A 25,150-nucleotide genomic window follows, 5' to 3' on the forward strand; every position below is an offset into this window, starting at 1 on the left:
GTGCAATTTTAAAGGGTATCATATTTTTGTATTCCTTTTCCAATATTTCATTGCTGGTATACAGAAACGCAACTGACTTCTGAATGTTAATCTTATATCCTGCTGCTTTGCTGAATTTGTTAATCAGTTCAAGTAGTTTTGGGGTTGAGTCCTTAGGGTTTTCTATGTATAGTAGCATTTCATCTGCATACAGTGACAGTTTCATCTCTTCTCTTCCTATATGGATGCCTTTGATTTCTTTTGTTTGTCTAATTGCTGTGGCTAAGACTTCCAAAACTATGTTGAAGAGCAGTGGTGAGAGTGGGCATCCCTGTCTTGTTCCAGATTTGAGTGAGAAGGCTTTCAGTTTTTCCCCATTGAGTATTGTATTTGCTGTGGGTTTATCATAAATGGCTTTGATTATGTTCAGGAATGTTCCCTCTATACCCACTTTGGCGAGGGTCTTGATCATGAATGTATGTTGGACTTTGTCAAATGCTTTTTCTGCATCTATTGAGATGATCATATGGTTTTTGACTTTGCTTTTGTGAATGTGGTATATGATGTTGATTGATTTGCATATGTTGAACCATCCTTGTGAACCTGGGATGAACTCCACCTGGTCATGTTGTACGACCTTTTTGATATGTTATTGGATTCGGTTGGCTAAGATTTTGTTGAGAATATTTGCATCTATATTCATCAATGATATTGGCCGATAGTTTTCTTTTTTGGTGGTATCTCTGTCTGGTTTTGGAATTGGGGTGTTGGTGGCATCATAGAGTGTCTTTGGGAGTGTTCCTTCTTCATCAACTTTTGAAAAAGTTTAAGGAGGATGGGCACCAGATCATCTTTGTATGTTTGGTAGAATTCACCTGTGAAGCCATCTGGTCCTGGACTTTTATTTGTAGGGAGTGTTTTTATGACATCTTCAATTTCATTTCTAGTGATCGGTCTGTTCAGTTGGTCTGTTTCTTCTTGATTCAGTTTTGGCAGGCTGTAAGATTCTAGAAAGTTGTCCATTTCTTCCAGATTGTCAAACTTGTTGCCATACAGTTGTTCATAGTATTCTCTTACGGTTTGTTGTATTTCTGCAGTATCTGTTGTGATTTCTCCTTTTTCATTTCTAATTTTGTTTATTTGGGTTCTTTCTCTCCTCCTTTTAGTGAGTCTGGCCAGGGGGTTGTCAATTTTGTTTACCTTTTCAAAGAACCAGCTCTTGGTTTTATTAATTTTCTCTATTGTTTTTTGAATCTCTATTTTATTGATTTCCTCTTTGATCTTTATAATTTCCTTCCTTCTACTGACTTTAGGTCTTTTTTGTTCTTTTTCTAATTTGTTTAGGTGGAGGGTTAAGTTGTCAATTTGGGATCTTTCTTCTTTTTTGAGAAAGGACTGTATTGCTATAAATTTCCCTCTGAGCATTACTTTCACAGCATCCCATAGATTTTGAGAGGTTGTGTCTTCATCATCATTTGTTTCAAGGTAGTTTTTAATTTCCTTCTTGATTTCCTCATTGACCCATTGGTTTTTTAGTAGCATGTTGTTTAGTCTCTATGTAGTAGGTTTTTTCTCTGGGAAAGGGAATTTAAATCCATATAGTCAATGTGTTATCCTGTAAAGAAATTCCTTTGAATCCTATAGTTAGTTAGCTTAAAATTTTCTCTTTTTTTCTTAGAATCAAAAGAGGAATCTGTATTCTTAGAGAATATCTATTTTCTGCCTGCACATTTCTTTAGGTTGACCTAAATTCCAATAAAGTAAAAAAGTGATGCATCACATATGCGTGCTGATTCACTTTGCTGTATACCTGAAGCCAACACAACATTGTAAATCAACTATATCCCAATAAAATTTAATTTTAGAAAAAGAGCTCTGAGAAACAAAAGGAAAAACAAAGAACTGACAAAGGATTCTAAGTCCGATTTTCATGTTAGGTTGAGTTTAGACTGATTTTTCATCTTGTTGGAAGATCCACTAGTCACTAAAACTATGGTCAACATTTTTACTTGTGTGATCGACTTGCAGATACCTCTCCATTTTTTTCCCCCATGCTCAGTATTTTTAACATATAGTGAAAACCAAATTACTACTAAATAGGTAAAAATCAGAACATTGACAGAATCCTAAAGGATCTTCCTTGTAATATTCTGACCAGTATATACTTCTCTCTTCTCCAAAATATAGGCAGTATCTTGACTGTTAGAATAATCACTTTCTTGCATTCCATTATTAGATATACCATACAAGCATGAATCCTTAAACAGTGCATATTTTTTTTCTTTCTGAAAAAGTTTTATATGACAAAATCATACTTCATGTGTTTTTTTCACATGTTTTATTCACTCATCATTATATTTGGGTATCTTAAAAATCCTTGGGTTTGAAACCAGTTATAGGCAATCCCCTTATTTTCTTTCACCATGCTGACTCCCATGTTAACTTTGTCCTTACTTTTATGTATTTGAGTATAATTCTAAAATGTTCAGTTTGATAAATTATAATTTTACACATATACCATCATTTTATACACCTGAGTAACTACCACTCTAAAATAAGATATATACTATTTCTATACCAGAAAATATACTTATGTTCTTTGCTAGTTAATGTGCTGTCTTCAGGAAGTAACCACATTTGCATTTCTGTGTTCATAGCTTAATTTCATCAGTTCTTATACTTTATATAGAAAGAAGCAGTATGTATTCTATGTCTCGCTTCTCCTGTTCAACATAATGTTCTTGAGCTTCATCAGTGTTATTTTGTGTATTTGTAGATTCTCTTTCATTACTGAACTGTAACTCATGTGAGTGTGACACTCTCCTATTGCTGGATATTTACTTTGCTTCCAGGTTGGAGGTAAATACACAGATGTGGAAATTTTGAGCCACACAATAGCTTTACTTAACTTAAGGATAAACTATAAAACAGCTTTCCAGAATGTTTGTACCATCTTACATTTCCATTCACAATGGCATTAGATCCAATTGTTCTACATCTTCATCAAAATCTAGTATTGTCAATTTTGTTTTCTTTCCATTATTTTAGCCATTGTGGTGAATGTGAAAATGCCTCTCAATCTTATTTTCATTTTTTGAGGACCAAAAATTTTGGTAAAATTTTTGTGGGATGACTTGCCATTTCCCACTTCATTTTGAAGTGTCTATACAAAATTATGAATTTTTAAATGCCTTCATTATTTTTATTATTGATTTGAAGGAGTTATTTGCATGCTCTGTATGTGAGTCCTATGTCAGGTATATATCTAGAGATAATTTTTACCATTTGTTATAAATATCTGGCATTGTATATCATATATATAATTTTCTTACTGGTGTATTGATGAGTAGAAATCTTTAATTTTAATGAAGTCCAAAAGTATTGTTTTAATTGTATTGTTAATGAGTAATTTTTGTCTTAGTTCAAAATTATTTTCCTATTCCACAATCACAAAAATTATTTCTATGGTTTATATTAAAGTTTTTATAAATTTAGCTCTTATATTTTAGTACTCTAATTTATCACAAATTAATTTTTGCAAATAAAATAGGAGTTAAGATTACTTTTGTTGCATATGCAGCAGTTTTTCAGTAGGCTTTGTTAAAAACTTCTCCTTATAAGTTGTCTTGATACATAGATCAAAAATTATTCATTCATATATGGGTGGGTCTATTTCAGAACAATTTTTAGTTGCACTGATGTTCATCTATCTTTATGAGGAGTCAATCTCTTTGTACTACTGTAGAGTAGTAAGTAAGTTTTGAAATCAGGTTAAATCCTACTTTATCTTTTTCCAAGAGTGTTTTGACCATTCTAGATCCTTTGTACTTTCATATCAATTTTAGACAACTGGGAGTTGATCAGTTTCCAGACAAAATTTCCAGCAAATACACACAAAATCCTGCTGGTATTTTGATTGCATTTCTTTGAATCAGAAATGAAATTTTAACAATTTTGTGTCAGTGCACTCAGTGTATCTTTCTATTTTTTTTAATTTATTTTTTCATTGTGGTGCAATTGACATATAACATTATATTAGTTTAAGATAGGTGATGTAATGATTTAACATCTGTACCTATTGCAAAATAATCACAATAAGTCCAGTAAACATCTGTCACTATTAATAGTTACACATTTTTTTTCTTCTAATGAGGACTATGAGATTCTCCTAGCAACTTTTGAGATATATTTTAATATATTTTAAATGTGCTATTATTTTTTTAATATTCACCCTAACATAAATATTCTATAGATATATATTTTCCTGCTTTATAAAATTTATTCATGACATAATTATGAAAGAAGTATACTGTGTGTTTATATGTGTGTATAAAATGATACATAGGCAGAATATATATCTACTTCCTAGAAGTTGAATTTGTCACTATAAAAACTAAAATTGAAACAGTCTTCTGACAAAAACTTTATAATAATTTAATAATTCTAAGAAGTTTGTAATATTAAATTTATAACTTAATATTATAAATTTTATATTTCAGAAATAGGAAAAGGGAATTGTGATAGGCTAAACAATACAAAATTTTAGACAATTTTAAAAAGCACATCGTGAATACTTTATACAACTTTTATTTCAGATAGCCTTTATAGATAGATAGATCATGCTCACTTGTTTTAATAGCATCATGCTAACGTTTTTAAAAACTGAGATAAAATTCTGCATTCCCTCATTCACTCTTGTAATCAATTTTTGTTTCAAAGTATAAAATAGTAATTATTCAAAAGCAATAAAAGTCTTTCAGGCTAAGTAATATGAATGATGTGCCTAGTGTTTATTATACCTTCCTCTATTAGATGTGAATAATTCATTTTTAGCCTTAAATATGAGCATAGGCAGAGTTTTTTTTTAATAAATGAAATCAAAGCTAGCAACTGGGATCATCACCTCATAGCTTTTGAAATTTTAATAATTAGTTGACTGCTGCTGCCTGATTTCATAATTCCAAAGGCAATGACAGTGATAACAGTTGCAAATTTTTCACAACTTAAATTAATTAATTACTGAATGTGATTGACAGAATGAGGAAAGAGTATTGTCTATACTACGTTTTGTTTCCAGGCAAAAAGCCAGGGATCCTGGGCTTCAACAGAAGGAGAAGTAGTAAAGACAAATGAGATAAAATGATTTTAATTAGGTTGTGGACATATTCTTTTTATAATAAATCCTGTTTAAAAAAGAGAGAAGGCCCTTTGATTAAAGAAAGCAGAAACACAGGGGAGAACCCAGGGGGATTCTAAGAGATTTTAGAACATTATTTAGGATATTATCTCTTCCTCTGTTCCTTATAAGTTTATGTCTATATTGATATAATATCAATCAATATGATATATTATTTGGATCTTTTGATGAAGCATGCTGCTTGAAGCAGATTTGGGAGGTTAGAAGTGGTAGAAGTAAGAAAATTAGAAAAACAGAATTTACATTATAAAAATTTATGTTTTAATTAATAATGAGATATTTTATTCAAATTAATCCTGAAGGAAAGATTACCATTTTTGAAATTTTTATGACAGTGTATCTCATCAAGATATTTTAGCTGAATTACCTTGAGCATCTCAGGATGCATATATCAGAGAGTAAACTAATCCAGGTGAAGCAGAGAAAGAAGCTGCACTACATGGCAGATACAACACAGACCTCAGTCAATTCCTTGAGGAGCTTTGCATCTGAGTGTCCTTTCAGAGTTTTCCCAAATTGAATAAAGTGTTCTAGCCTGTGAGGGAGATCCTACATTGACCAGTTGTGAGATGCAGGCATCCTCTAGGGAAAGACCTTAACTTTGTGCAAACCGTTTATCTTGATTGGAGGCCATTCACTGGACAGTAATATTCAGCTGTGAATTTTTAGCAACCAACACCTGCAGTAGAAGGGAGAATGAGTGGCCTACTCTTGAGGGGGATGACTGTTGAACCATAATGCTCACTACAGATGCTTTCTTGGAGTACCTACCACCCAAGTTCTCCAGTGATATGATGCTGTGGTTAAGAACCTTGCTTTTTGTAGTTACAGTAAGACCATCTTTTCCTTCAGAAGAAACTGGCTTTTGCTTGGGTTGGAGACTATTTTAAAAGAAGAAAATGATCTTAAAATATTTCTCTTGCTTAGAGATAGAATTTTACCACAGAAAGGCAGGGAGGCTCTGTATTTGGAGCCAGAAAACTGGTCTAAATTCTATCACTTATTTTTTGACAAAGATGTTGATATGCAGATACAATGATTATTATTTGTCAGTACTATGGAAGGGTAAGGAAATAAGTTTTTTTAAAAATCTAGGTCTAATAAAATAAAATAAAAATTTAAGGTGACCAGACGTAAAGTCAACCAACTTAACAATCAAATGAAATTCAAATGTAAGAACTCTCTGATACAACAAAAATAATCAATCCTAAAAACAAATGAACAGAAAGGATCTATTTACAATAGAAGCAAAGTCATACAGTATCTAGGGAAGGCTACAAGAAATTTGTAAGACTTATATGAGGATGACTACTAAAAACATAAAAGAAAAACTAAATAAATGGAGAGGCATCTCAAGTTGCTGAACACAATGTGTTTAAAAATGCTGAAACTTTGTAAACTTTCTGTCTCTGCATTTTACTGTATGACGAGAAAATATCCACATCAGACTTTAACCAATTATGGATATTAAAATTGGAATTGTTTTATAGAAAATAAAGACATACATGCATATATACATAACAGGAGGGGACATTGAAGAGTTTCATAGTGGCATCTGAAACAGAGGTGTGTGGTACTCATCTAAAGAAAATTCCCTGAAAAATGCATACCTATATTTTGAACAAATGGATGCAGAAAATATACAGTGGTTTCAAATATGTACTCTGAAGAAAACACTGTCAAGAGAGAAAACTATGAATTTTGGACCTGATTTCCTTAGCTTATTTCTTACGCAAACACCTCCATGTGATCTACTCCAGTATGAATGGTTGCAAGAATTTATTTCTTTATGTAACCTGGATTAATAATTTTTGGAGCAATGCCAGTATTGACCAGCAGTTAATTTGTACCCATTATGTATAATCCCATGAAAACCTTAGCATAAATTTCAGAGAAATCAACAGGGCAGTTTGCTGAATGACAGTGCTTTTTTTTTTTTTGGATTGCCAATGAGTTTGGCATTGTGACATTTCTTTTCTCCCATTCGAAAGGGCCCATGACTTTTCTCCCAAAGAGCTTCTCATTGCCTCTTTCTCTGAGAGTTATCAACCTTTATATCTTACATACTGCTTGTCTATAATTCTTCCTGTATTTATCTGAAAGCCAGTTTCAGACAGATTTTAACCCTGGCACAAGATCACTCATATGCATTTAGAGAATAATGGGAAAAAGGACCCCATTCCTAGAACAAAGACCCACAGCACATGCAACTACCCCAGGCCCAGGTGCCCCTCTTAAGGATGTCAGGTGGGCACCTTGTTCTTATGACCCTTTGCTTGTAAATTTTCCCAATAAACCTCCCTTTTCTTTAGTATATTCCACCTATAGAATGGCAGATCTCTGAATCTCTACCTAGTCTACTGTTTTGAGCAGTAAAGAGAGGTTGACTGCCTTGTGAGGAAATCTAGAAATCTTATTTCTAGAAATGAATAAATGCAATCTAGTAAACAAGTAGTATTAATAGTCTCTCTTCTTTTCTAGTCCAGATATAGACACGGCAGCTCATTCTTACCCCTAGTGAAAGCTAATGATGATGATCCCCTATTATGGGAAGACAAGTAGGATTGCTTTCTCAATGACTCATGTAGCTTTCTCCTGACATTAACACCAGTGATTCTTCTCCCCTGACTTCCCAGGGGAAGGAGCTGCAAGCTATCAGTGTTCTCTTAAAGTCTCCGGATGCTATCACTACTGTTGCCCAGCTACATGGTGTGTTCATGATTCCCTAAATGGCTAACATTCAACATGTGTATAACCACCATGATAAGAGAAACCAGAGAAAATTGAGTACAGAAGCACAGTATTTCTATTGGCATGCAGCCTCAAGTCTACCTCTCCACTGATGCCCAAAGCATAGGGGACTTAATACTTCATCTTGCTGACCCTCTGCTTAAAAGTTGTCCCTAATAAGTTGATTTTACCTTAACAAACCTATCATTGTATTGGTTGCTTTCCCTCACCACTATATAACACTGTTAATTTAAAATTTATTTTGGAACCTCTGTTAGTTTTCTATTGGTGCGTAACAAATTACAGCAAACAGTTGCTTAAAACAAGACATTTATTATCTCATTGTTTCTCTAGGCCAGAAATGTGGGCATAGCTTAGTTTTAGCTTAGCTAGTTACCTCTCTGCTCAGGGTCTCACAAGGCAAAAATCAAAATGCTAGCTGGTACGCATTATTATCTGGAGGCTTGCCTGGGGAGGAATTAACTTTTAAGGCCGTGCAAGCTATTGGCAGAATGTATCTTCTATGGCTGTTTCCTTGCTGACTGTTGGTCAGGTGCCAACTCTTAGTTTCTGGGCACAGTAACATAAGGGCACAGTTTCTTACAAGCTGGCCCGTTCACATCCCCTCACTTTTGCCATATTCTTTTGGTATAAGCAGAACATGGCTTCCACTGTCTCTCAAATGGAGGGAGTTATATAAGGTCATGAGTCATCATGGGTCACTTTAGATTGTCTGCCACAGAGAATAAGTGTGAAAAAATAACCAACATATTTTGGGAAAAAAAAATTGAGAAGTGGGTTGTTCTATCACACATCAAAATATGCCATAAGATTTTATCAATTAATCTACTCTAGTAGAGCAGCAGAAGTAGAGGAGAAAAAGAATAATAGAATAAAATTTAGATCTCATGAACAGATTTACATTTATCTTTATATATATATTTGATACATCTTGGTATGTGTATATATATATATATATTTCATCTTGATTGTGCTGAAAATATAATATTAATTAAATCATATTGGCACAATAGGATATCCCATCGGTTAAAACAATAAGTTAAACCTTCTTACAAGTAAATATCTTACTAATATAATAAATAATATAAATAAATACATAAATACAATTTTAAAATAAAGATGTAATTTTTAAAAATAAATAAATAATTCTGATTCAAATTAAGAGAGAGATCAATTTGAAAATAAACTTTAGGAATCAAATATGGACTAGTAGCTTAAATTGTATGAATATCTCCATGGGAATCTATAACTCATCTTCACTTGATTTCTCATTTCAAGGGTCCACATCTACTCCATTCAGAGGATTTTATGCAGAATGTACCAAAGAATTTACTTCATTTTATTATATTGTTTGCTAAAGAGATTTTTGAATCTAGGAATTTATTTGTAGACTACTTTATTCCTATCCTTCTTATGTTATGCCTTTACCTAAATCTGGTTACATCTTTCCTCTATTATGACACTGAATTAATTAATTAAAGAGTTTTTTTTCTACAACATTTTAAATGTTTAAGAGAGTTGAGTACAAAGCACCAGGTTGGGGAGGGAGGACAGGTATCTGCTGGAATATTTTTGATACATTATAGAGTTAATTTTAGAAGTTATTGGTCAATTGATTGATAATCTCAAGAACTTTTATTTTCTGCCCTTATCACTAATTTTTATGAGTACAATTTATTCTCAAATACTATTAAACTATAATGAAACTATCATTTGACCAAATGTAAAGACCGATAGAATAGTTATTCTTTCTTTAAATACAATGAATTGTATTATTCAGTGGAAAATACTTCCTGCCTATGATTTTGAAAATCTCATTGTCATTGGAAAAAAAAAATCTTATAAATACAATTTCTCCTTAGTTTTGTGAGTTCATTGAGCACCTATTAGTCCCACTGATCACTATATCCCAGTTAATCTAACATGAGCACAAACTATCCTCTCCTGACTCATACACATTCACATCTCCTCACACCCTTATACACACCCCTCCACTTACACACAAAATCATACACAAGCATACATATATACGCATACTCAAAAACTCTCACTTCTTTTGACTGTAGTTGAAAGGAAGCAAAGAGAATGCAAAAACCTCTGAGTTAAGGATAGTCCTTGTAACTAAAGTCCCAGCTGTAAGTGACTCTGTTATTAAGAGAAGAAATCCATGTATTTTAAAGGGTACATAAGCAATGAGATTACTACCTTTTATAAAACATACTGGCTTCATCTCTGTACATTCAATTATGTCTTTGTCTTTCAAAGTTCTCAAACTGAAAATAAAGAAAAACAAAGCCACCAAGGGTAAAACCTTGCTTACCATCCATGGACTATACAAATTAGACACAAAAGATCATTTCAAAAATATCAAAGCTCTCAAAAGCATTCTATCACAAAAATATTTAGAAATCAGCAATGAATTAAATCAATCGTCCTCCTCTGTCACATTGATGAAGGAATTGTATGCTCTGTTTTCAGAGCATACACATGACAAACACATCATTAGTGTACATACATTTAAACTGATTATTTCATTCAGCACAAGGGACATTAGGGTTAGAGTCATATAAAAACTCAAATCACACTTGATGTTTCCTAAATATCATGCTTTGTGTGGCCTAATCAAGATTTCATCAAATGTTTTATTAAGCTCTGTCACAGGAACCCAGCTGAAGCCAGATGATCCCTTATTATTAAGCAGGAGTAAATTGCATTCATTCTTTGGTCTGAATTTCAATGAAATAGTTCCTAAAATACTTGGGAAATATATGGAGGTCACTTGTAATATCACCCAAATGCTGTTGTGCATTCATGTAGCTGGTGAGCTGAAAGAAGTGATGAAGTGTAAAAATGAGAGTTTGGCAAAAAATACCAGAACTATTGTGCACATACAGACATCTGCACATCCCAAATACGAGAATTATAAAGCAAAGATGTATTAACACTTACTTTTACTACAGTTTTTTTTTATAATTTTTTTATTTTCCCACTGTACAGCAAAGGGGTCAGGTTATCCTTACATGTATACATTACAATTACATTTTTTCCCCCACCCTTTGTTCTGTTGCAACATGAGTATCTAGAGAAAGTTCTCAATGCTACAGTCTTATATTTATCACATTTCCAATGCAACCACAAAATCAAGGAAATACTGAGCCAATTACCATTAAAAAACTAGTGTTTGATTTTTAAGGTAAATTCTACTGCTGTTTATAATGTGAAACAGCTTGAAAATTAAACATGCCTCCAAGTATCAAAATATACAATAATGATATCAAACAACAGTATTTTAATGAAATCATGCTAAACTCTAGAGAATGATCAAAATTGAAGATAAGCTTTATACAAAAACCTGTAAGTCAGGATCATGTGTGACCGTGTAATCCAGTTTGCCTTGAACAATTCCATTTTACTGGAATTCTGCTGTTGTTACCAATAGTATACCCTTTAACTCTCTAAGTGCTCTAAAAAGCTTATAATAAATTATGTGGCTATTTTTTCTCAATTCTGATTCATTTGGATATATCAGAGCACGTTCTTTCAAATGAACATGAAAGCAGTAGGCCTTCGTTTTCTTTCCTCAAGACTATGTTTCCTTCCTTTTTTTCCTTCACAGCCCACAGCAAATGTCTTGACATACCTGGAACATTATACTAGTCCCTTACATAGATGGAAATTTGCTAGTTATATCTGATCGGCATGTCCCTGGATAACTTTTATCAGAAGTGTACATGCCATAGGTTTAAGTGTCCCCACCAAAGCTTTCCACATTGGTGAAATTTTGAAGAGTTCAATAGTTTAGGTCATGTTGCAGTATTCCCCCTGAAATGAAATGCAAGTTTCTGGACCTTGATTCTCTCACGTGAAAAAGAAAAAAAAAAAAAAAAGATGAATGATGTTTGGTGGACTTTGGTTTTTAGAGGCAACATTTGTCACATTTGGGTGTGAATCTCAGTTCAGTTTATTGAGTAACATGAAAGCCTTTTGGAGAAAGGCTCAGAGGAAGAAAGGGCTCTTTTCAAGATTCATACTGTGGTATAAGCAATCCTGCCAGTTGGACACAGTGTACCCAGTGTTGCTTACAGCATCTGTAGTAGTCAGTGTGCTTCCTGACACCTTTGGCAAGTCTCAATAAAAGAAACTCTTGGAAACCACGAGGGTTTTGGAGTTGTTATTCTTCATTTGAGAAGCAGCTCTAAGCTCACTATTTGACAGAAAATAAATGTCTATGACACAGAAAATAAGTATGTGATCTGATTTCAGTGTAACAAAAAGAATGATATTTAAACCAAATCACCAAATTGAAGTAGGTTATGATCAGAAGACTTATTTCACTAAATGGAAAAGATATCTGTAAAAGCAGCCAAAATCCTATTTCTGGATTGCTTAGGCTACATTACACCCAACACTTTTGCCTTCCTTCAACCTACTGGTGGATCATGAGAAGAAACAAAAATATGTGCCTACTTTATCTATGGTTCTAATGGTGTCCCAATACCAGTTGAAGGGTAAGACTACAGAAGGACAGCCTTACTAAGGAAAGTATCTGAAAGAAGTAGTAAAAGAAACATCAACACACAGAAATACAAACAGCATATTGACATTAACTTATGGACAGTAGCTGATGTGTTAGATAAGGAGCTTAGAAAAACCAATATTGGAAGATTATTAAAAAAGAGTTCCTATTGTAGCTCAGTGGTAATGAGCCCAACTAGTATCCAAGAAGATGTGGGTTTAATCTCGCCTTTCTCAGTGGGATAAGGATCTGGTGTTGCTGTGAGCTGTGGTGTAGGTCACAGATGATGCTTGGATCCAGCATTGCTATGGTTGTGGTATAGGCTGGTAGCTGTAGCTCCAATTTGACCCCTAGCCTGGGAACTTCCTTATGCCACAAGTGTTCCCTGGCCCCACCTTGTCTGCGCAAAACAAATGGCCACAATTGATGGTTAATGTAAGCACAGTATATGTGCAAATCCATGAGAAAGCATACTGCAGAAGCATGCTCAATAATCAGAGAGTCTAGATGACCCATTGTGAGAATGTTAGCCTTTTCTCATTTATACCCAGTGTTTGATCAGTGGGGTCATGATCCAAGAATAAAGGCTCAAAAGTTTGGAAGTCCTTCTTCAAGGCTTACCTTTATGTATCTAATGCTAAATGGCCTGCCCTAGTAGAGTTCAACATGGAACCCTCATATGACATCGTTCTTTGGGAAGATTAATCATCTGACTATAAATAAATTACTCTGGATGCTTTCTAAAGTAGAAGGGTCAGTGATGTTTTGAGTTTGTTTGTTTCCTTATGGGAATGGAGGCATAATACAAATATGTATTTACCTTTCTTGTCCACAATATCTGCACCAAAATACCATCTTCACACTTTTAGAATGCCTAATTACTTCTGACCAAGAAACTCCTTTTATAGAAAAATAAGCAAGCCACTAGATTCACTCCCATAGAATTTGATTGGTTATATTAAATATCTCAAATCTCAGAAACAGTTGGCTTTAGAGAATCAAATATTGAAGCTCATTTACAAGTGACTATTGCAAGTTAATATTTTGTGAAATTGACATATTTGTCTATAAGAGATGACCTATACACTAAACTAGTGACCACTACGTGGTAAAATTTCCCCAAGAGCTAGAATTTATCTTAAAGAATCACAGACATAGAAATGACAGATATTCTTTACTAAAACATGTAATAGCTCACTTAGGGATTTTTTTTTTTCTTTCCATTCCTCTGTCATTGTGTTCAGTGTCTCTAGTTCCCAAGGGAGAAAGACTCCTTTCAAAGGACAAAGCCATAATTTTGCTAAATTTAAAAATGAGGTGCCACATTGATCTTTTAGGTCTTCTTATACTAGTGAGATAACTGTCATTGAAAGGAGCTAATCTGTCTACGGTGATTGATACTGATACTGAGGGAAAATTGAGTTGACATGACATAATGGATTCACGAGAACCGTGTTCATGGTACCTCTTAGAACTCATGTCTCCAATAATATTAATTGAAAAATACCAATATGATAAACAGAATAATTTAGACTTTAAATCATTACAAAATGAAAGTTTCAATAATCAGATAGATAAATATACTAGTACAAGATTAAGTTACTTTGATTGGAGAAGAAAGAAAGGAAGGGAGGGAGGAAGGAAAGAAATTCTTGCCTAGCTACAGAGGTGATGAATGAAGCTCCTGTGCATATTTATATCAGATAATTTTGTCTTCTTGTTGTTTTATAAAGAGGCAGAGTTATAATTAGGGTTTCAATTGGGAGTATTGATAAATTTATGTCTCTGTTGAATAGTGGTTAACTTCTGTGTCCTCTGTCTTGGGATTTGAGAGTGCTGTTTTCTGAACAAAGGGTAAAAATTAAAACTGAGTGTTGAAAAGAGTAAATTTTGCAGCATATTCTTATTTTTATGGCTGCCTTCATCATTTCTTACCCTTCTCTGTTTTGCTGTAAAACTTTAGAGGCTGACCTCTTTGAATTGCATCCCCCAGGTTCTCCTGATAGTAGGTGGTTGGACTTGGTTGGAATTGGCATCAAAAGGAGAGTGAAAGCTAAGACAAAAAAGAATGTTATTGATTTTCTACTCCTGACTTCCCCTTAACCACAGCTATATAAGTTAGGTCTTCACACCACTAGCTCCTGTTCTGTGACCCCCTACTCTAGATGGTTCCAATTCTCATTGAGTTATGATAGTTCTGTTACCCCCAACTTGTTCTTTTAGCCTTATGGGTAACAAGAGCTTTTACCTTCCCTCACGTATTTGGTTAACCTTGGTCACACTTTCACAAGTAGCCCCCTTTTAAAAGTTCCACCTTAACTATTAGGAGCGAAACATTCTGTTTCCCACACTCACTGACACATATCCATATGAAATCTAAATTTATTTTACACAAGAACTGATACCGATTTTAATTCTTCTTGAACGTAACACAATGATGGGCCTATTGGAAAACAACTGTATTAATACTGAATGAATAAATGAATGAATGAATGACTTTCTTAGGATTGTCTAAGATAAATGAGAGACATCATCATGCTTTCATACCAAGAGCATGCACATGGTGATATGCTGTTTCAAGAGATATTGAATTACCTCATGAGAATATCCCCCTGCCCATAAGGGAGAACCAGATAATTGGTACATTAGCAATCGTAAATCCCTAGATGACTTCTACTGATGATGGCCAAAGTAAAAGCCTGAATTATTAAGATATTTGATGGTCTGAGAAACATGAGACAGGAATGATCAGGATATTTTAAATACTTTCTATTAATGTAGCTATCCCATTCAGTATATGAGGGATATAATATATGTATCAAGGTCATTTTCCAGGTTAAAATTTAATTGAATTGTGCAACATAACACTCCTAGTATTGTAAGACCAATACTAACATGCAGGTCTTGTCAATCATTCTGTGATATTATCTGAAAATCCACTGATAGCCTATTCATTTAGTTATACAGATTAATTGTATCAAAAACAATTGCTATGTAATGATATTTATAGGCAAATGAAAAAAATGTATACAGATTCCTTATTTATATATGATAGAAGTATGGAAAAGATAAATTGAATCTAAATTGAACATGCATTGGAAAGTAATGGTGAGAACACCATTCAGGCCAGGCACATATCTTTGAATTATGGGTCCTGAAAGTCATAGCATGTGTTAGCATGTGTGATTGTTTAATTATGATCTTCTCAAGGTGAGAAGATCATAATCATTATTTATAATAATGCTGGATAAAGTTGTGAAGTTTTATGATGAGATTTTTTTAGGAAATATTCTAATAGCCATGCTGATAAAGAGTATGCTAGTGCCTTCAGTGAGGAATCATATGAACCTATTTTTAAAATAGTGAGGAAAATGGACTTCTGACTCATCTAATGGTTATGTAAGACATAATTAGTCATATTTAGTCACTGTCACTTGTCTATCATCTAGTTTTATCAGTAAAGTTATAGTTATATAACATAATTGCATACTAACATCGTTATATATCATAATTGCATCAGTAATTTAAAATGTTAATAATTATTCATATAAAAGTATAGGAAACACTAAATCATGGTATCTATTTTAAAGTATAACAGTATACGCCATTGTGATTAAATTTCTTTTCCAGTGTTCATTATTCATTATTCTTTGTTCTGATACCATTAAAGTGATAAAAATCATTTGGTTTCATTGCGATTATCTATCTGAGATACTGTTAAGCATAATGCTTTTTGCCTGTGATGTTTTCAGTATTTTCTCCATTATGTTCAGTTGTGTGTATATAATTAATTATATTTATATGGCAGCTATACATTCATTCAGGTAGTGAGTGTCATCAAAAATAAGAAATAAAACTGTAGTATCAAATTAATTACTAGTACTACTCCACTGGAACTGGCCTTATGAAAAATGATTTGTGTAAAAACAAAATGAAACAAAACAGAGGAAGAAAAACATGAGATAGTTGGTGTTTTCTAAATTGTATTTAGGACTGCACTCATTTGTCCATTAAAAAACATTTTTATAATCCCATTTATTTTTTTCCTATGCTACAAAATTTGACTTAAAATGGAAAATATTAGCTGTCATATACCGATCAAAGGCAGATACATTTAATATGTGACACAAATGAACCTTTCACAGAAAAGAAATGCATGGACTTGGAGAACAGACTTGTGGTTGCCAAGGGGGAGAGGGAGGGAGTGGGATGGACTGGAAGTCTGGGGTTAATAGATGCAAACTATTGTGTTTGGAATGGATAAGCATTGTGATCCTATACTATAGCACAGGGAACTATATCTAGTCATTTGTGATAGAACATGATGAAGGATAATGTGAGTAAAAGAATGTGTGTGTGTGTGTGTGTGTGTGTGTGTGTGTGTGAGACTGGGTCACATTGCTGTACAGTAGAAAATTGACAGAACACTGTAAATCTGCTATAATGGAAAAAATCATTAATAAAAAGCAATTATATTTTAGTTTTAATAGAAACATTGTTCAATATATCACTTTAACATGTCATTAAAATAAAAGCTTTCTAAATAAACTGCGTATTTTCAGGAGATTCTTTTCTCCAATTAGGTGATTCTTATTTTAAAAAGAAAAGATTATTCTAGTCTCAGCAAATTTTCTTCTTCTTTTCTCTTACCTAAAATGGCTTGCAATCTCACCTCCAACATTGCAGATTCACCAGTGACCCTTCCTTGTAGAATCACCTATTCAATGAAGTCCTACAGCTTAAGACCTAAACTTGCCATAGAAAGAACTTTTTTAGGTTAGCTGCAGTAACAACTGCCTTAAGAGCCTCCAAAGACAGTATGCAGGTTCGTAACACTACAGCTGATTGCCCACCCCCTCTGAAAATGAAGAAGGTTACCCACCAACTATTGTTAGACTGAACCCAGGTATATTAACACCCTGACATGTCTCACCTTCCTCAATCTGAGCATGCTTCTCTACAAAGGCAAAGGCCTCAGGCAAAAAACAAACAAACAAACAAACAAAAAAAACAAAACAACAACAACAAACTGAAGGTGCTTGGGATAGGATGCCATCATGCAAATGCGCAAACTTGATGTGAAGTGACTCTCCACATGGTCTACTTTGAGGCACACTTGACACCCTGATGAAGTCCCCAAGGAAACTAAGTCAATTCACTCAAAACAAGCCTTTGAAATCACCTAAATTAACCTTTCCATGCTGGTTCTAATACTCATGAGCTGCATTCTGATTGCCATTCATATTAATAGAAATAATTATTACAGGAAAAGTATTGGGATGCAATATGGGGATAAACCTTGATAACCTGATACCTGATTCATGATTTGGCTGATATGTCAACTGGTCTTCAAACTGGTCCCTGAGACTGTTCTTCCCTTCTTCGTCTGATTTCTTTAAACATGGAACTAGTAAACTGAAAGCATAACTTGTGGGGATTTAAGCTGAAATTTGAACATGATCTGAGCCTTTATAGGAGGAATATAAAGCACAAATTGAATCTCAAGCAAGGGAGGGAGTCCAGCCCTCTTCCTAACTGAACTACTGCTAAAGTGACCTTCAGTGAGCAAGTCAACCTTTTTATTCATTAGCTTCCCCCTTGTCAAAGTAAGCAGCTATGAATATATGACTACCAGTCATGCATGGCCATAGTGAAGAGAAGTGGAAAAATTTGAACCCTAAGTTAGAGAGATTTGCTGTGGAAATATGCCATGTATGAAGAAATTTTAATTGTCTACAATGTTTTCTTTGTGATTGAGCTTCAGTGGATGATACTCAGGTATTTTGTCAGTTTGGGATTGTTGCTTATTTTAGTCTCATGCAAGACGGTTTCACAAAATAGATTAGATTTTACGATATCTTTCCACTTAAAGGAAGATGATAGTTACATGGCTGGTTTCACCTAATGGAGAGATTTATTGTCATGCTGAATGAAAATGTGATAAATGTATTTCCTAATTCAACTTTTTGTTGCCATTTGCATATTTTACATTTCAATCACATGCAAGCAATGATTTTATGTACTTTAATTCCATCAAAAATGGTAGAAATAGAAATATTAACAATATAAAACTATAAGTAAAATAATTCTGGGAACAAACTACTTGATCTTTGTATTATTACATTGAAACTAAAACAGAAAATATAAGAACCTACAAATTCTTCAGAGATGAAATTTAACATGTACCATCTCTAAATGAGAAAGGGAAAATAAACACAAATTTAGAGTATAAGGAGAGTGATTACGTAGGTTGAAATCTCATGAAAGAACTGTATTACTTCTTTACTATTTAAATTTTTTTATTCTTATCTTCATGTATCCTTCACTGAGTCAATACTTAGCATTGTTTAAAATGCTTGACTTATTGACTGTGCAAAGTTTATTCTTCTGGTTAGAGGTATGGTCAAGAGATAAGATAGTATCTATTAGATACACAAGGAAGGATGAAGTTAGCATACCACCTAGAAAAAAGAGGGAGAGTCCGTGTGTGAAATTATTAATATTTATTTTAAAAGAATAATACTATAAAATAATGTTAAAAATGAATGAGGAAAATAGAAAGTTGGGTAATTGCCTGAGTCCTGCTAATAGGTTAGTTCCCTGGTTTCACTTCTCTATCCTAAAAATAAGGTTTGGAATTTGATGGCCTGTAAGGTTCCTTCTTGCACTAAGATTTCATGCTTTTTCTATATTGTTATTCACTTGCTGTAGCAAATTCATGAACATACTCCTGGTAATTTAGCTTCGAGAAAAGGCCTCCAATTTGGATTTATGGAGAGGATAGAACCAGTGAAAATCAATTCCTTTTGTAGGTTTCTACAAGTCTGAGTCTTTAAATTTTACATACAGGGTATACTGTTACTCTCGTCATAAAGGAGGTAGATAGATATTCAAAAACGTGTTATCTCCTGGGATTTTACCATGTTACTGCCCACTGTTTCAAATCCTCAGAAAACTAAGAAAAAGCTTTCAACTTAAAAAACTTGTGGCTAAAGGGGATAACTTTCAATTATACCTGACAATTTGTAGCTCCTGCTCTGAGAAGATCTGTTCTGAAAAGCTCTGTTACTTATAATCAACTGTTTCTTAACATTGCCCTAATAGATATATTTCAGTGTTTATTTTTAGAAAAAAGTCTAGACTATATTATGTGTAAAGTTAATTTTTAATATAAACATTTCAAATTTTCAAAACTTTAAATAACAAAAATAATTTTCTTTTTTTGGCTCTCATTAATACATTAATAAATTGTGAAATTCTCAACTTTATTCAGCGGGTTAAAAATCCTACGTGGCCATAAGCTGTGGTGTAAATCACAGATGGGGCTAGTATCTGATGTTGCTGTGGCTATTGTGCAGCTACAGCTCCAATTCAACTCTTAGCCCAGGAACTTCCATATGCAGCAGGTCTGAAAAAAAAAAAAAGATGTTGTCATTAGTCAATGAGTGTATTTTAAAAAGACAACATATAAAGACTGCTCAAAACCAAAAGACTGCTCAAAACCACAGATAATTGAATTACTATATTTGTCACAATTTAACAGATGAAAATAGAATGTCTTATAACTGATGTTATCTTATAGCCACTGCTAGGTGGCAGTAATAACAAGGAAGCATGGAGAAAACAAGGTGAACATAAAGCATATAACAAGATGACTAAACTAGTTAAAGAAAAAATGTATAGATATGTATATATTCATTTCTATATTAATATATATGGAATACAATATAAAATAGGTTTAAGATGTAAAAAAAATATAAGGGACAAATATCTAATGTTTAAAAGTTCAAATTTTTGAGAAATTATAATGATATACACCAAAAATAGATTGGACACTGAGGTCCTACTGTATAGCACAGGGAGATATATCCAATATCTTGGGATAGAACATGATGGAATATAATATGAGAAAAAGAATATATCTGTATGTATGACTGGGTCGCTTTGCTGTGCAGCAGAAATTGGCACAGTTTTGTAAATCAACTATACTTTAATAAAATTAAATTAATCTAAATAAATAAATACATAAATTGGAGAAATACCAAGAAAAATTCCTGTAATTTGAAACTTTATACAGTAAACATATAAATAACAAATCTGACTAGTAGGTTAAGTATCCAGCATTGCCTTTAGCTACGGTATGTAGTTCACAGACGAGGTTCAGATCCTGCCTTGCTGTGTCTGTGGTGTAGGGTGGCAGCTGCAGCTCCATCTTGACCACTGGCCTGAGAACTTCCATATGTCATACCTGCAGCCTTAAAAAAGATAGAAAAAGAAAAAAAAATCATAATAAATGTTTTAAGATAAAGCTGAATTAAATGAAAATTATACATGTCAAATTATTGGAAATTTAGTTAAATTACAACTTTGAGAAGTATAGCCTTAAATGCTGACATTTGGAAAGAGAAAAATAATAATTATTGAGCTACATGTGCAACATAAGTAATTCAAGAGAACAATAAGGTAAACCTTGGAAACCAGGAAAAAAACAGTATGATTTTTTAAAAAATAACAGAAATTAATGACTTGGAAAATCTAGTTATTGACATTGTCTTTTTTATTTTGACCGTTATGCCATTATGGAGGTATATACCTCTACCACATCATGGCTTTTACATGTATATTATTGATGTTATTTAATTACATTATCACTTTTTCATGTATGAATTGACTGTAACTTCTCTAGTAAGGTTCCTGTCTTTTCCACACCACCCAATGCATCCTTTATAAGTTGGATGGTCTTTTTCTTATTAATTTTTAGGTATTCTTTATATATTATGGAGAAGTGCCTTACATATAAGTCAAGGTACATATCACATATAGTTTTCACTTCATTCTCTTAATTTTATTGCACATAAAATTTTAATTTTATTGCAATCCTATGTCGACATTTTATTTTTATGATTGGTAAATTTCAAGACCAATAATGCATGTTTTCCCTACTGTAAACTCATAAAAATGTGCTTCTTATCTTCTACGAGCTTTATTGCTTTACCATTCACACTCATATTTACAATCTATCTGAAAGTGATTTTTATGTATGGTGTGATATTAAATGTGAATTACTATTCTGTTTGGATATTGAGTTTTGGCTTTACCATTTATTGAAATGGTCATCCTTTTCATTCTAATTTGCACTAGCAATTTTCTTAAGAATCAGATGATCATAGATGTAGGGGTCTATTTATGACATATCTATCCTATTCCCTTTTCTATTTGCTGCTTCTCATGCCAGTAATATATTGTCCAAAAACACTTTGATAGAAGTTCTTGGAATCTCAAAGTGTATATTTAAGTTGTTGCTTTTTTTTAAAATGCAGATTATCATTGTGATTTCTGGTCCTTTTGCCTCTATATAAATTTTAAAATATACTTATTGACATTTGCAAATAGTGCTATGATATTGACAATAATCCAATTTATTCTCTAAAGCAACATTGGCATATTGACATATTTATATTATTTAGTGTCCTCGCTAATGAATAAAGTGTATTCAGTCATTTATTTAGGTCTCTGTAAATTTTTCTCAATGATATTTCTAGTGATTTCTATTTAGAAATTTTAACATTTTCATGTATTTGCTGTTATGAAGCATATCTAATATGTGAATGCATAGGAAGATAATTTGACTTTTATATATTTTGTATAAGTGACTTCATTGATTGCCTTATTATTTATGAAAGTTATCTATACATTCATTTGTTATTCTTTGTACACAACTGTATTGCGTGCAAATAATGGTTATATTGCTTACTTTAAATACTCTTTTTAATACTTTATTGCACAAAATGGAATATGCAATAGCCAACAAAATTAGTGATATAGGGCATTTTACTGTCCTTCCTGATAAAAGGGAAATATTTCAATAATTCAGTATTAAGCAATATATTTAAACATTTTATAGACACCCTTTATCAGATCAAGAAAGACACATTATCTTCATATTATGCTGTGTGCTTTTGTAATGAATGTGTGTTGCATTTCAACAAATGCTTTTTCATAACCATTAACATAATCATATTTTTATTCTTTATCATATGGAGTTGATGACCCCTGTTCATTCCTGATATTGTATAGTGTACATTGTCTCCTGTATCTTGTTAGATATCTATCAACTTTATTAGTCTTTCAAAGAACTTCTGAATTTAGTCTTTGTTAATTTCTTCTATTGAACACTTATTTTTAAATTTATATTCTTATCATTGTAATTTGATTACTTCAACTTTTTTAACTTCCTGAAATTATTTTTTGTGATAAACACTAGATTATTGATATATAGTCTTGCATTTTTTTTTTTTTTGTCTTTTTAGGGCTATACCCACAGCATATGAAAAGTTCCAAGGCTAGGGATTAAATTGGATCTGCAGTTGCTGGCCTACACACAGCCACAGCAAAGCAGGATCCAAGCCACATCTGCAACCTACACCACAGCTCACAGCAACACTGGATTCTTAAGCCACTGAGCGAGGCCAGTGATCAAACCTGTGCCTTCATGGATGCTAATCAGATTTGTTTTCACTGAGACACAATGATACCTCCCTTGTCTTTTCTTTCTGAATTAGAACATTTCTCTTTTAGTATACTCTATTGCATGGTTTACCATTTCTCAACAGTTTCGATATATCATAGATTCCTTTTTTTAAATTTTATTTATTTTTAATTTTTATTATAGTTGATTTACAGTGTTCTGTCAATTTTTGCTGTACAGCAAAGTGACCCAATCATACATATATGTATACATTCTTTTTCTCATATTATCTTCTATCATGTTCTGTCACAAGTGATTGGGTATAGTTCCTTGTGCTATACAGCAGGATCTCATTGCTTATCCATCCTATATGTACTAGTTCACATCTACAAACACCACACTCCCAGTCCATTCCTCTCCCTCCCCCTTGGCAATCATGAGTCTGTTCTCTGTGTCCATGAGTTTGTATCTGTTCTATAGATACATGCATTTGTGTCATATTTTAGATTCCACATATAAGGGAAATCATACGATATTTGTCTTTCTCTTTCTGACTTCACTTAATTTGAGGATCATCATATCCATGCAAATGGCATTATTTGGTTCTTTTTGTGGCTGAATAGTATTCCATCGTCTATGTGTACCACATATTCCTCATTCATCTGTCAATGGATATTTAGGTTGTTTTCATGTCTTGGCTATCGTGAACCATGCTGCAATGAACATAGGAGTGCATGTGTGTTTGTGTGTATATGCAGATATATATGTATACATATATATATGTATTTTTTTAGGGCCACGATTTTGGCATATGGAAGTTCCTAGGCTAGGGGTCGAATCAGAACCACAGCTGCCGGCCTACACCACAGCCACAGCAACACCAGATCCAAGCTGCCTCTGTGACCTACACTACAGTTCACGGCAACGCTGAATCCTTAACCCACTGAGCAAGGCCAGAGATCGAACCCGCACCCTCATGGTTCTAGGTCAGATTCGTTTTTGCTACACCACTATGGGAACTCCGCATATCTATTTCTGAATGAAAGTTTTGTCCAGATATATGCCCAAGAGTGGGATTAATGAGTTATGTGGTAGTTCTATATCTAGTTTTCTGAGGTACGTTTACCATTTTCCATAAAGATCGTACCAACTTATATTCCCACCAACAGTGCAAGAGGGTTCCCTTTTCTCCACACCCTCTTCAGCATTTGTATTTGTAGACCTTTTAATTATAGACATTCTGACTGGTGTGAAGTGGGACCTCACTGTAGTTTTTGTTTGTATTTCTCTGATAATTAGTGATGTTGAGCATTTTTGCATGTGCTTGTTGGCCATCTGTATGTCTTCTTTGGAGAAATGTCTATTTAGGTCTTCTGCCCATTTTTCAATTGGGTTGTTGGTTTTTTAGCTGTTGAGTTGTATGTGTTGTTTGTATATTTTGGAGATTAAACCCTTGCTAGTTGCATCATTTGCATCTATTTTCTCCCATTCCATAGGTTGTATTTTTTTTATGGTTTCCATTGCTATGCAAAAGCTTGTTAGTTTCATTAGGTCCCATTGGTTTATTTCTGTTTTTACTTCTATTGCCTTAGGAATATTAGAAACTTAGAAAATATTTCTACAGTTGATGTCAGAAAATGTTTTTCATATGTTCTTTTCTTAGATTTTTATGGTGTCCTGTATATATTTAAGTCTTTAAGCCGTTTTGAATTTATTTTTGTTTATGGTGTGAGGGTGTGTTCTAGTTTCATTGACTTAAAAGCAGCTGTCCAGTTTTCCCAGCACCACTTGCTGAAGTGACTTTTTCCCATTTTATATTCTTTTATTATTAGTTAAAATATTTTCTAATCTTCATTTTCATATATTCTGACACATTAATTATGTAGATTGTTTCCTAAATTTCAAATATTTTAGTATATTGTAGTTATTATTTATTTTATTGTTTTAGCTTATTTTACCCTGATCAGAGATCACACTGTACAAAACTTAAAATATTTTAAATTATTTACTTTGGTTGATATTACTTTACAGTCAGTATTATAATCAATTCTTGATAATTTATGCATTCTATATTATATTAATTTCCTATTGCAACTATAACATATCACCACAAAATTGCAGACTTAAAGCAACACATATGTATTATAATCCTGGAGGACAGAAAGCTAAAATGAGTCAGTGGGAATGTCCTTTTTTCCCCATACACTGTAGGAGAAAATCTGCCTCTGTCTTTTCTAGT

The sequence above is a fragment of the Sus scrofa genome, chromosome 9 (genome assembly GCF_054392235.1).
Source record: "Sus scrofa isolate SSC_HxYL_T2T_F1_AM1 chromosome 9, Sscrofa_HxYL_maternal_Yorkshire_Landrace_v2.0, whole genome shotgun sequence".
NCBI lineage: Eukaryota > Metazoa > Chordata > Mammalia > Artiodactyla > Suidae > Sus > Sus scrofa.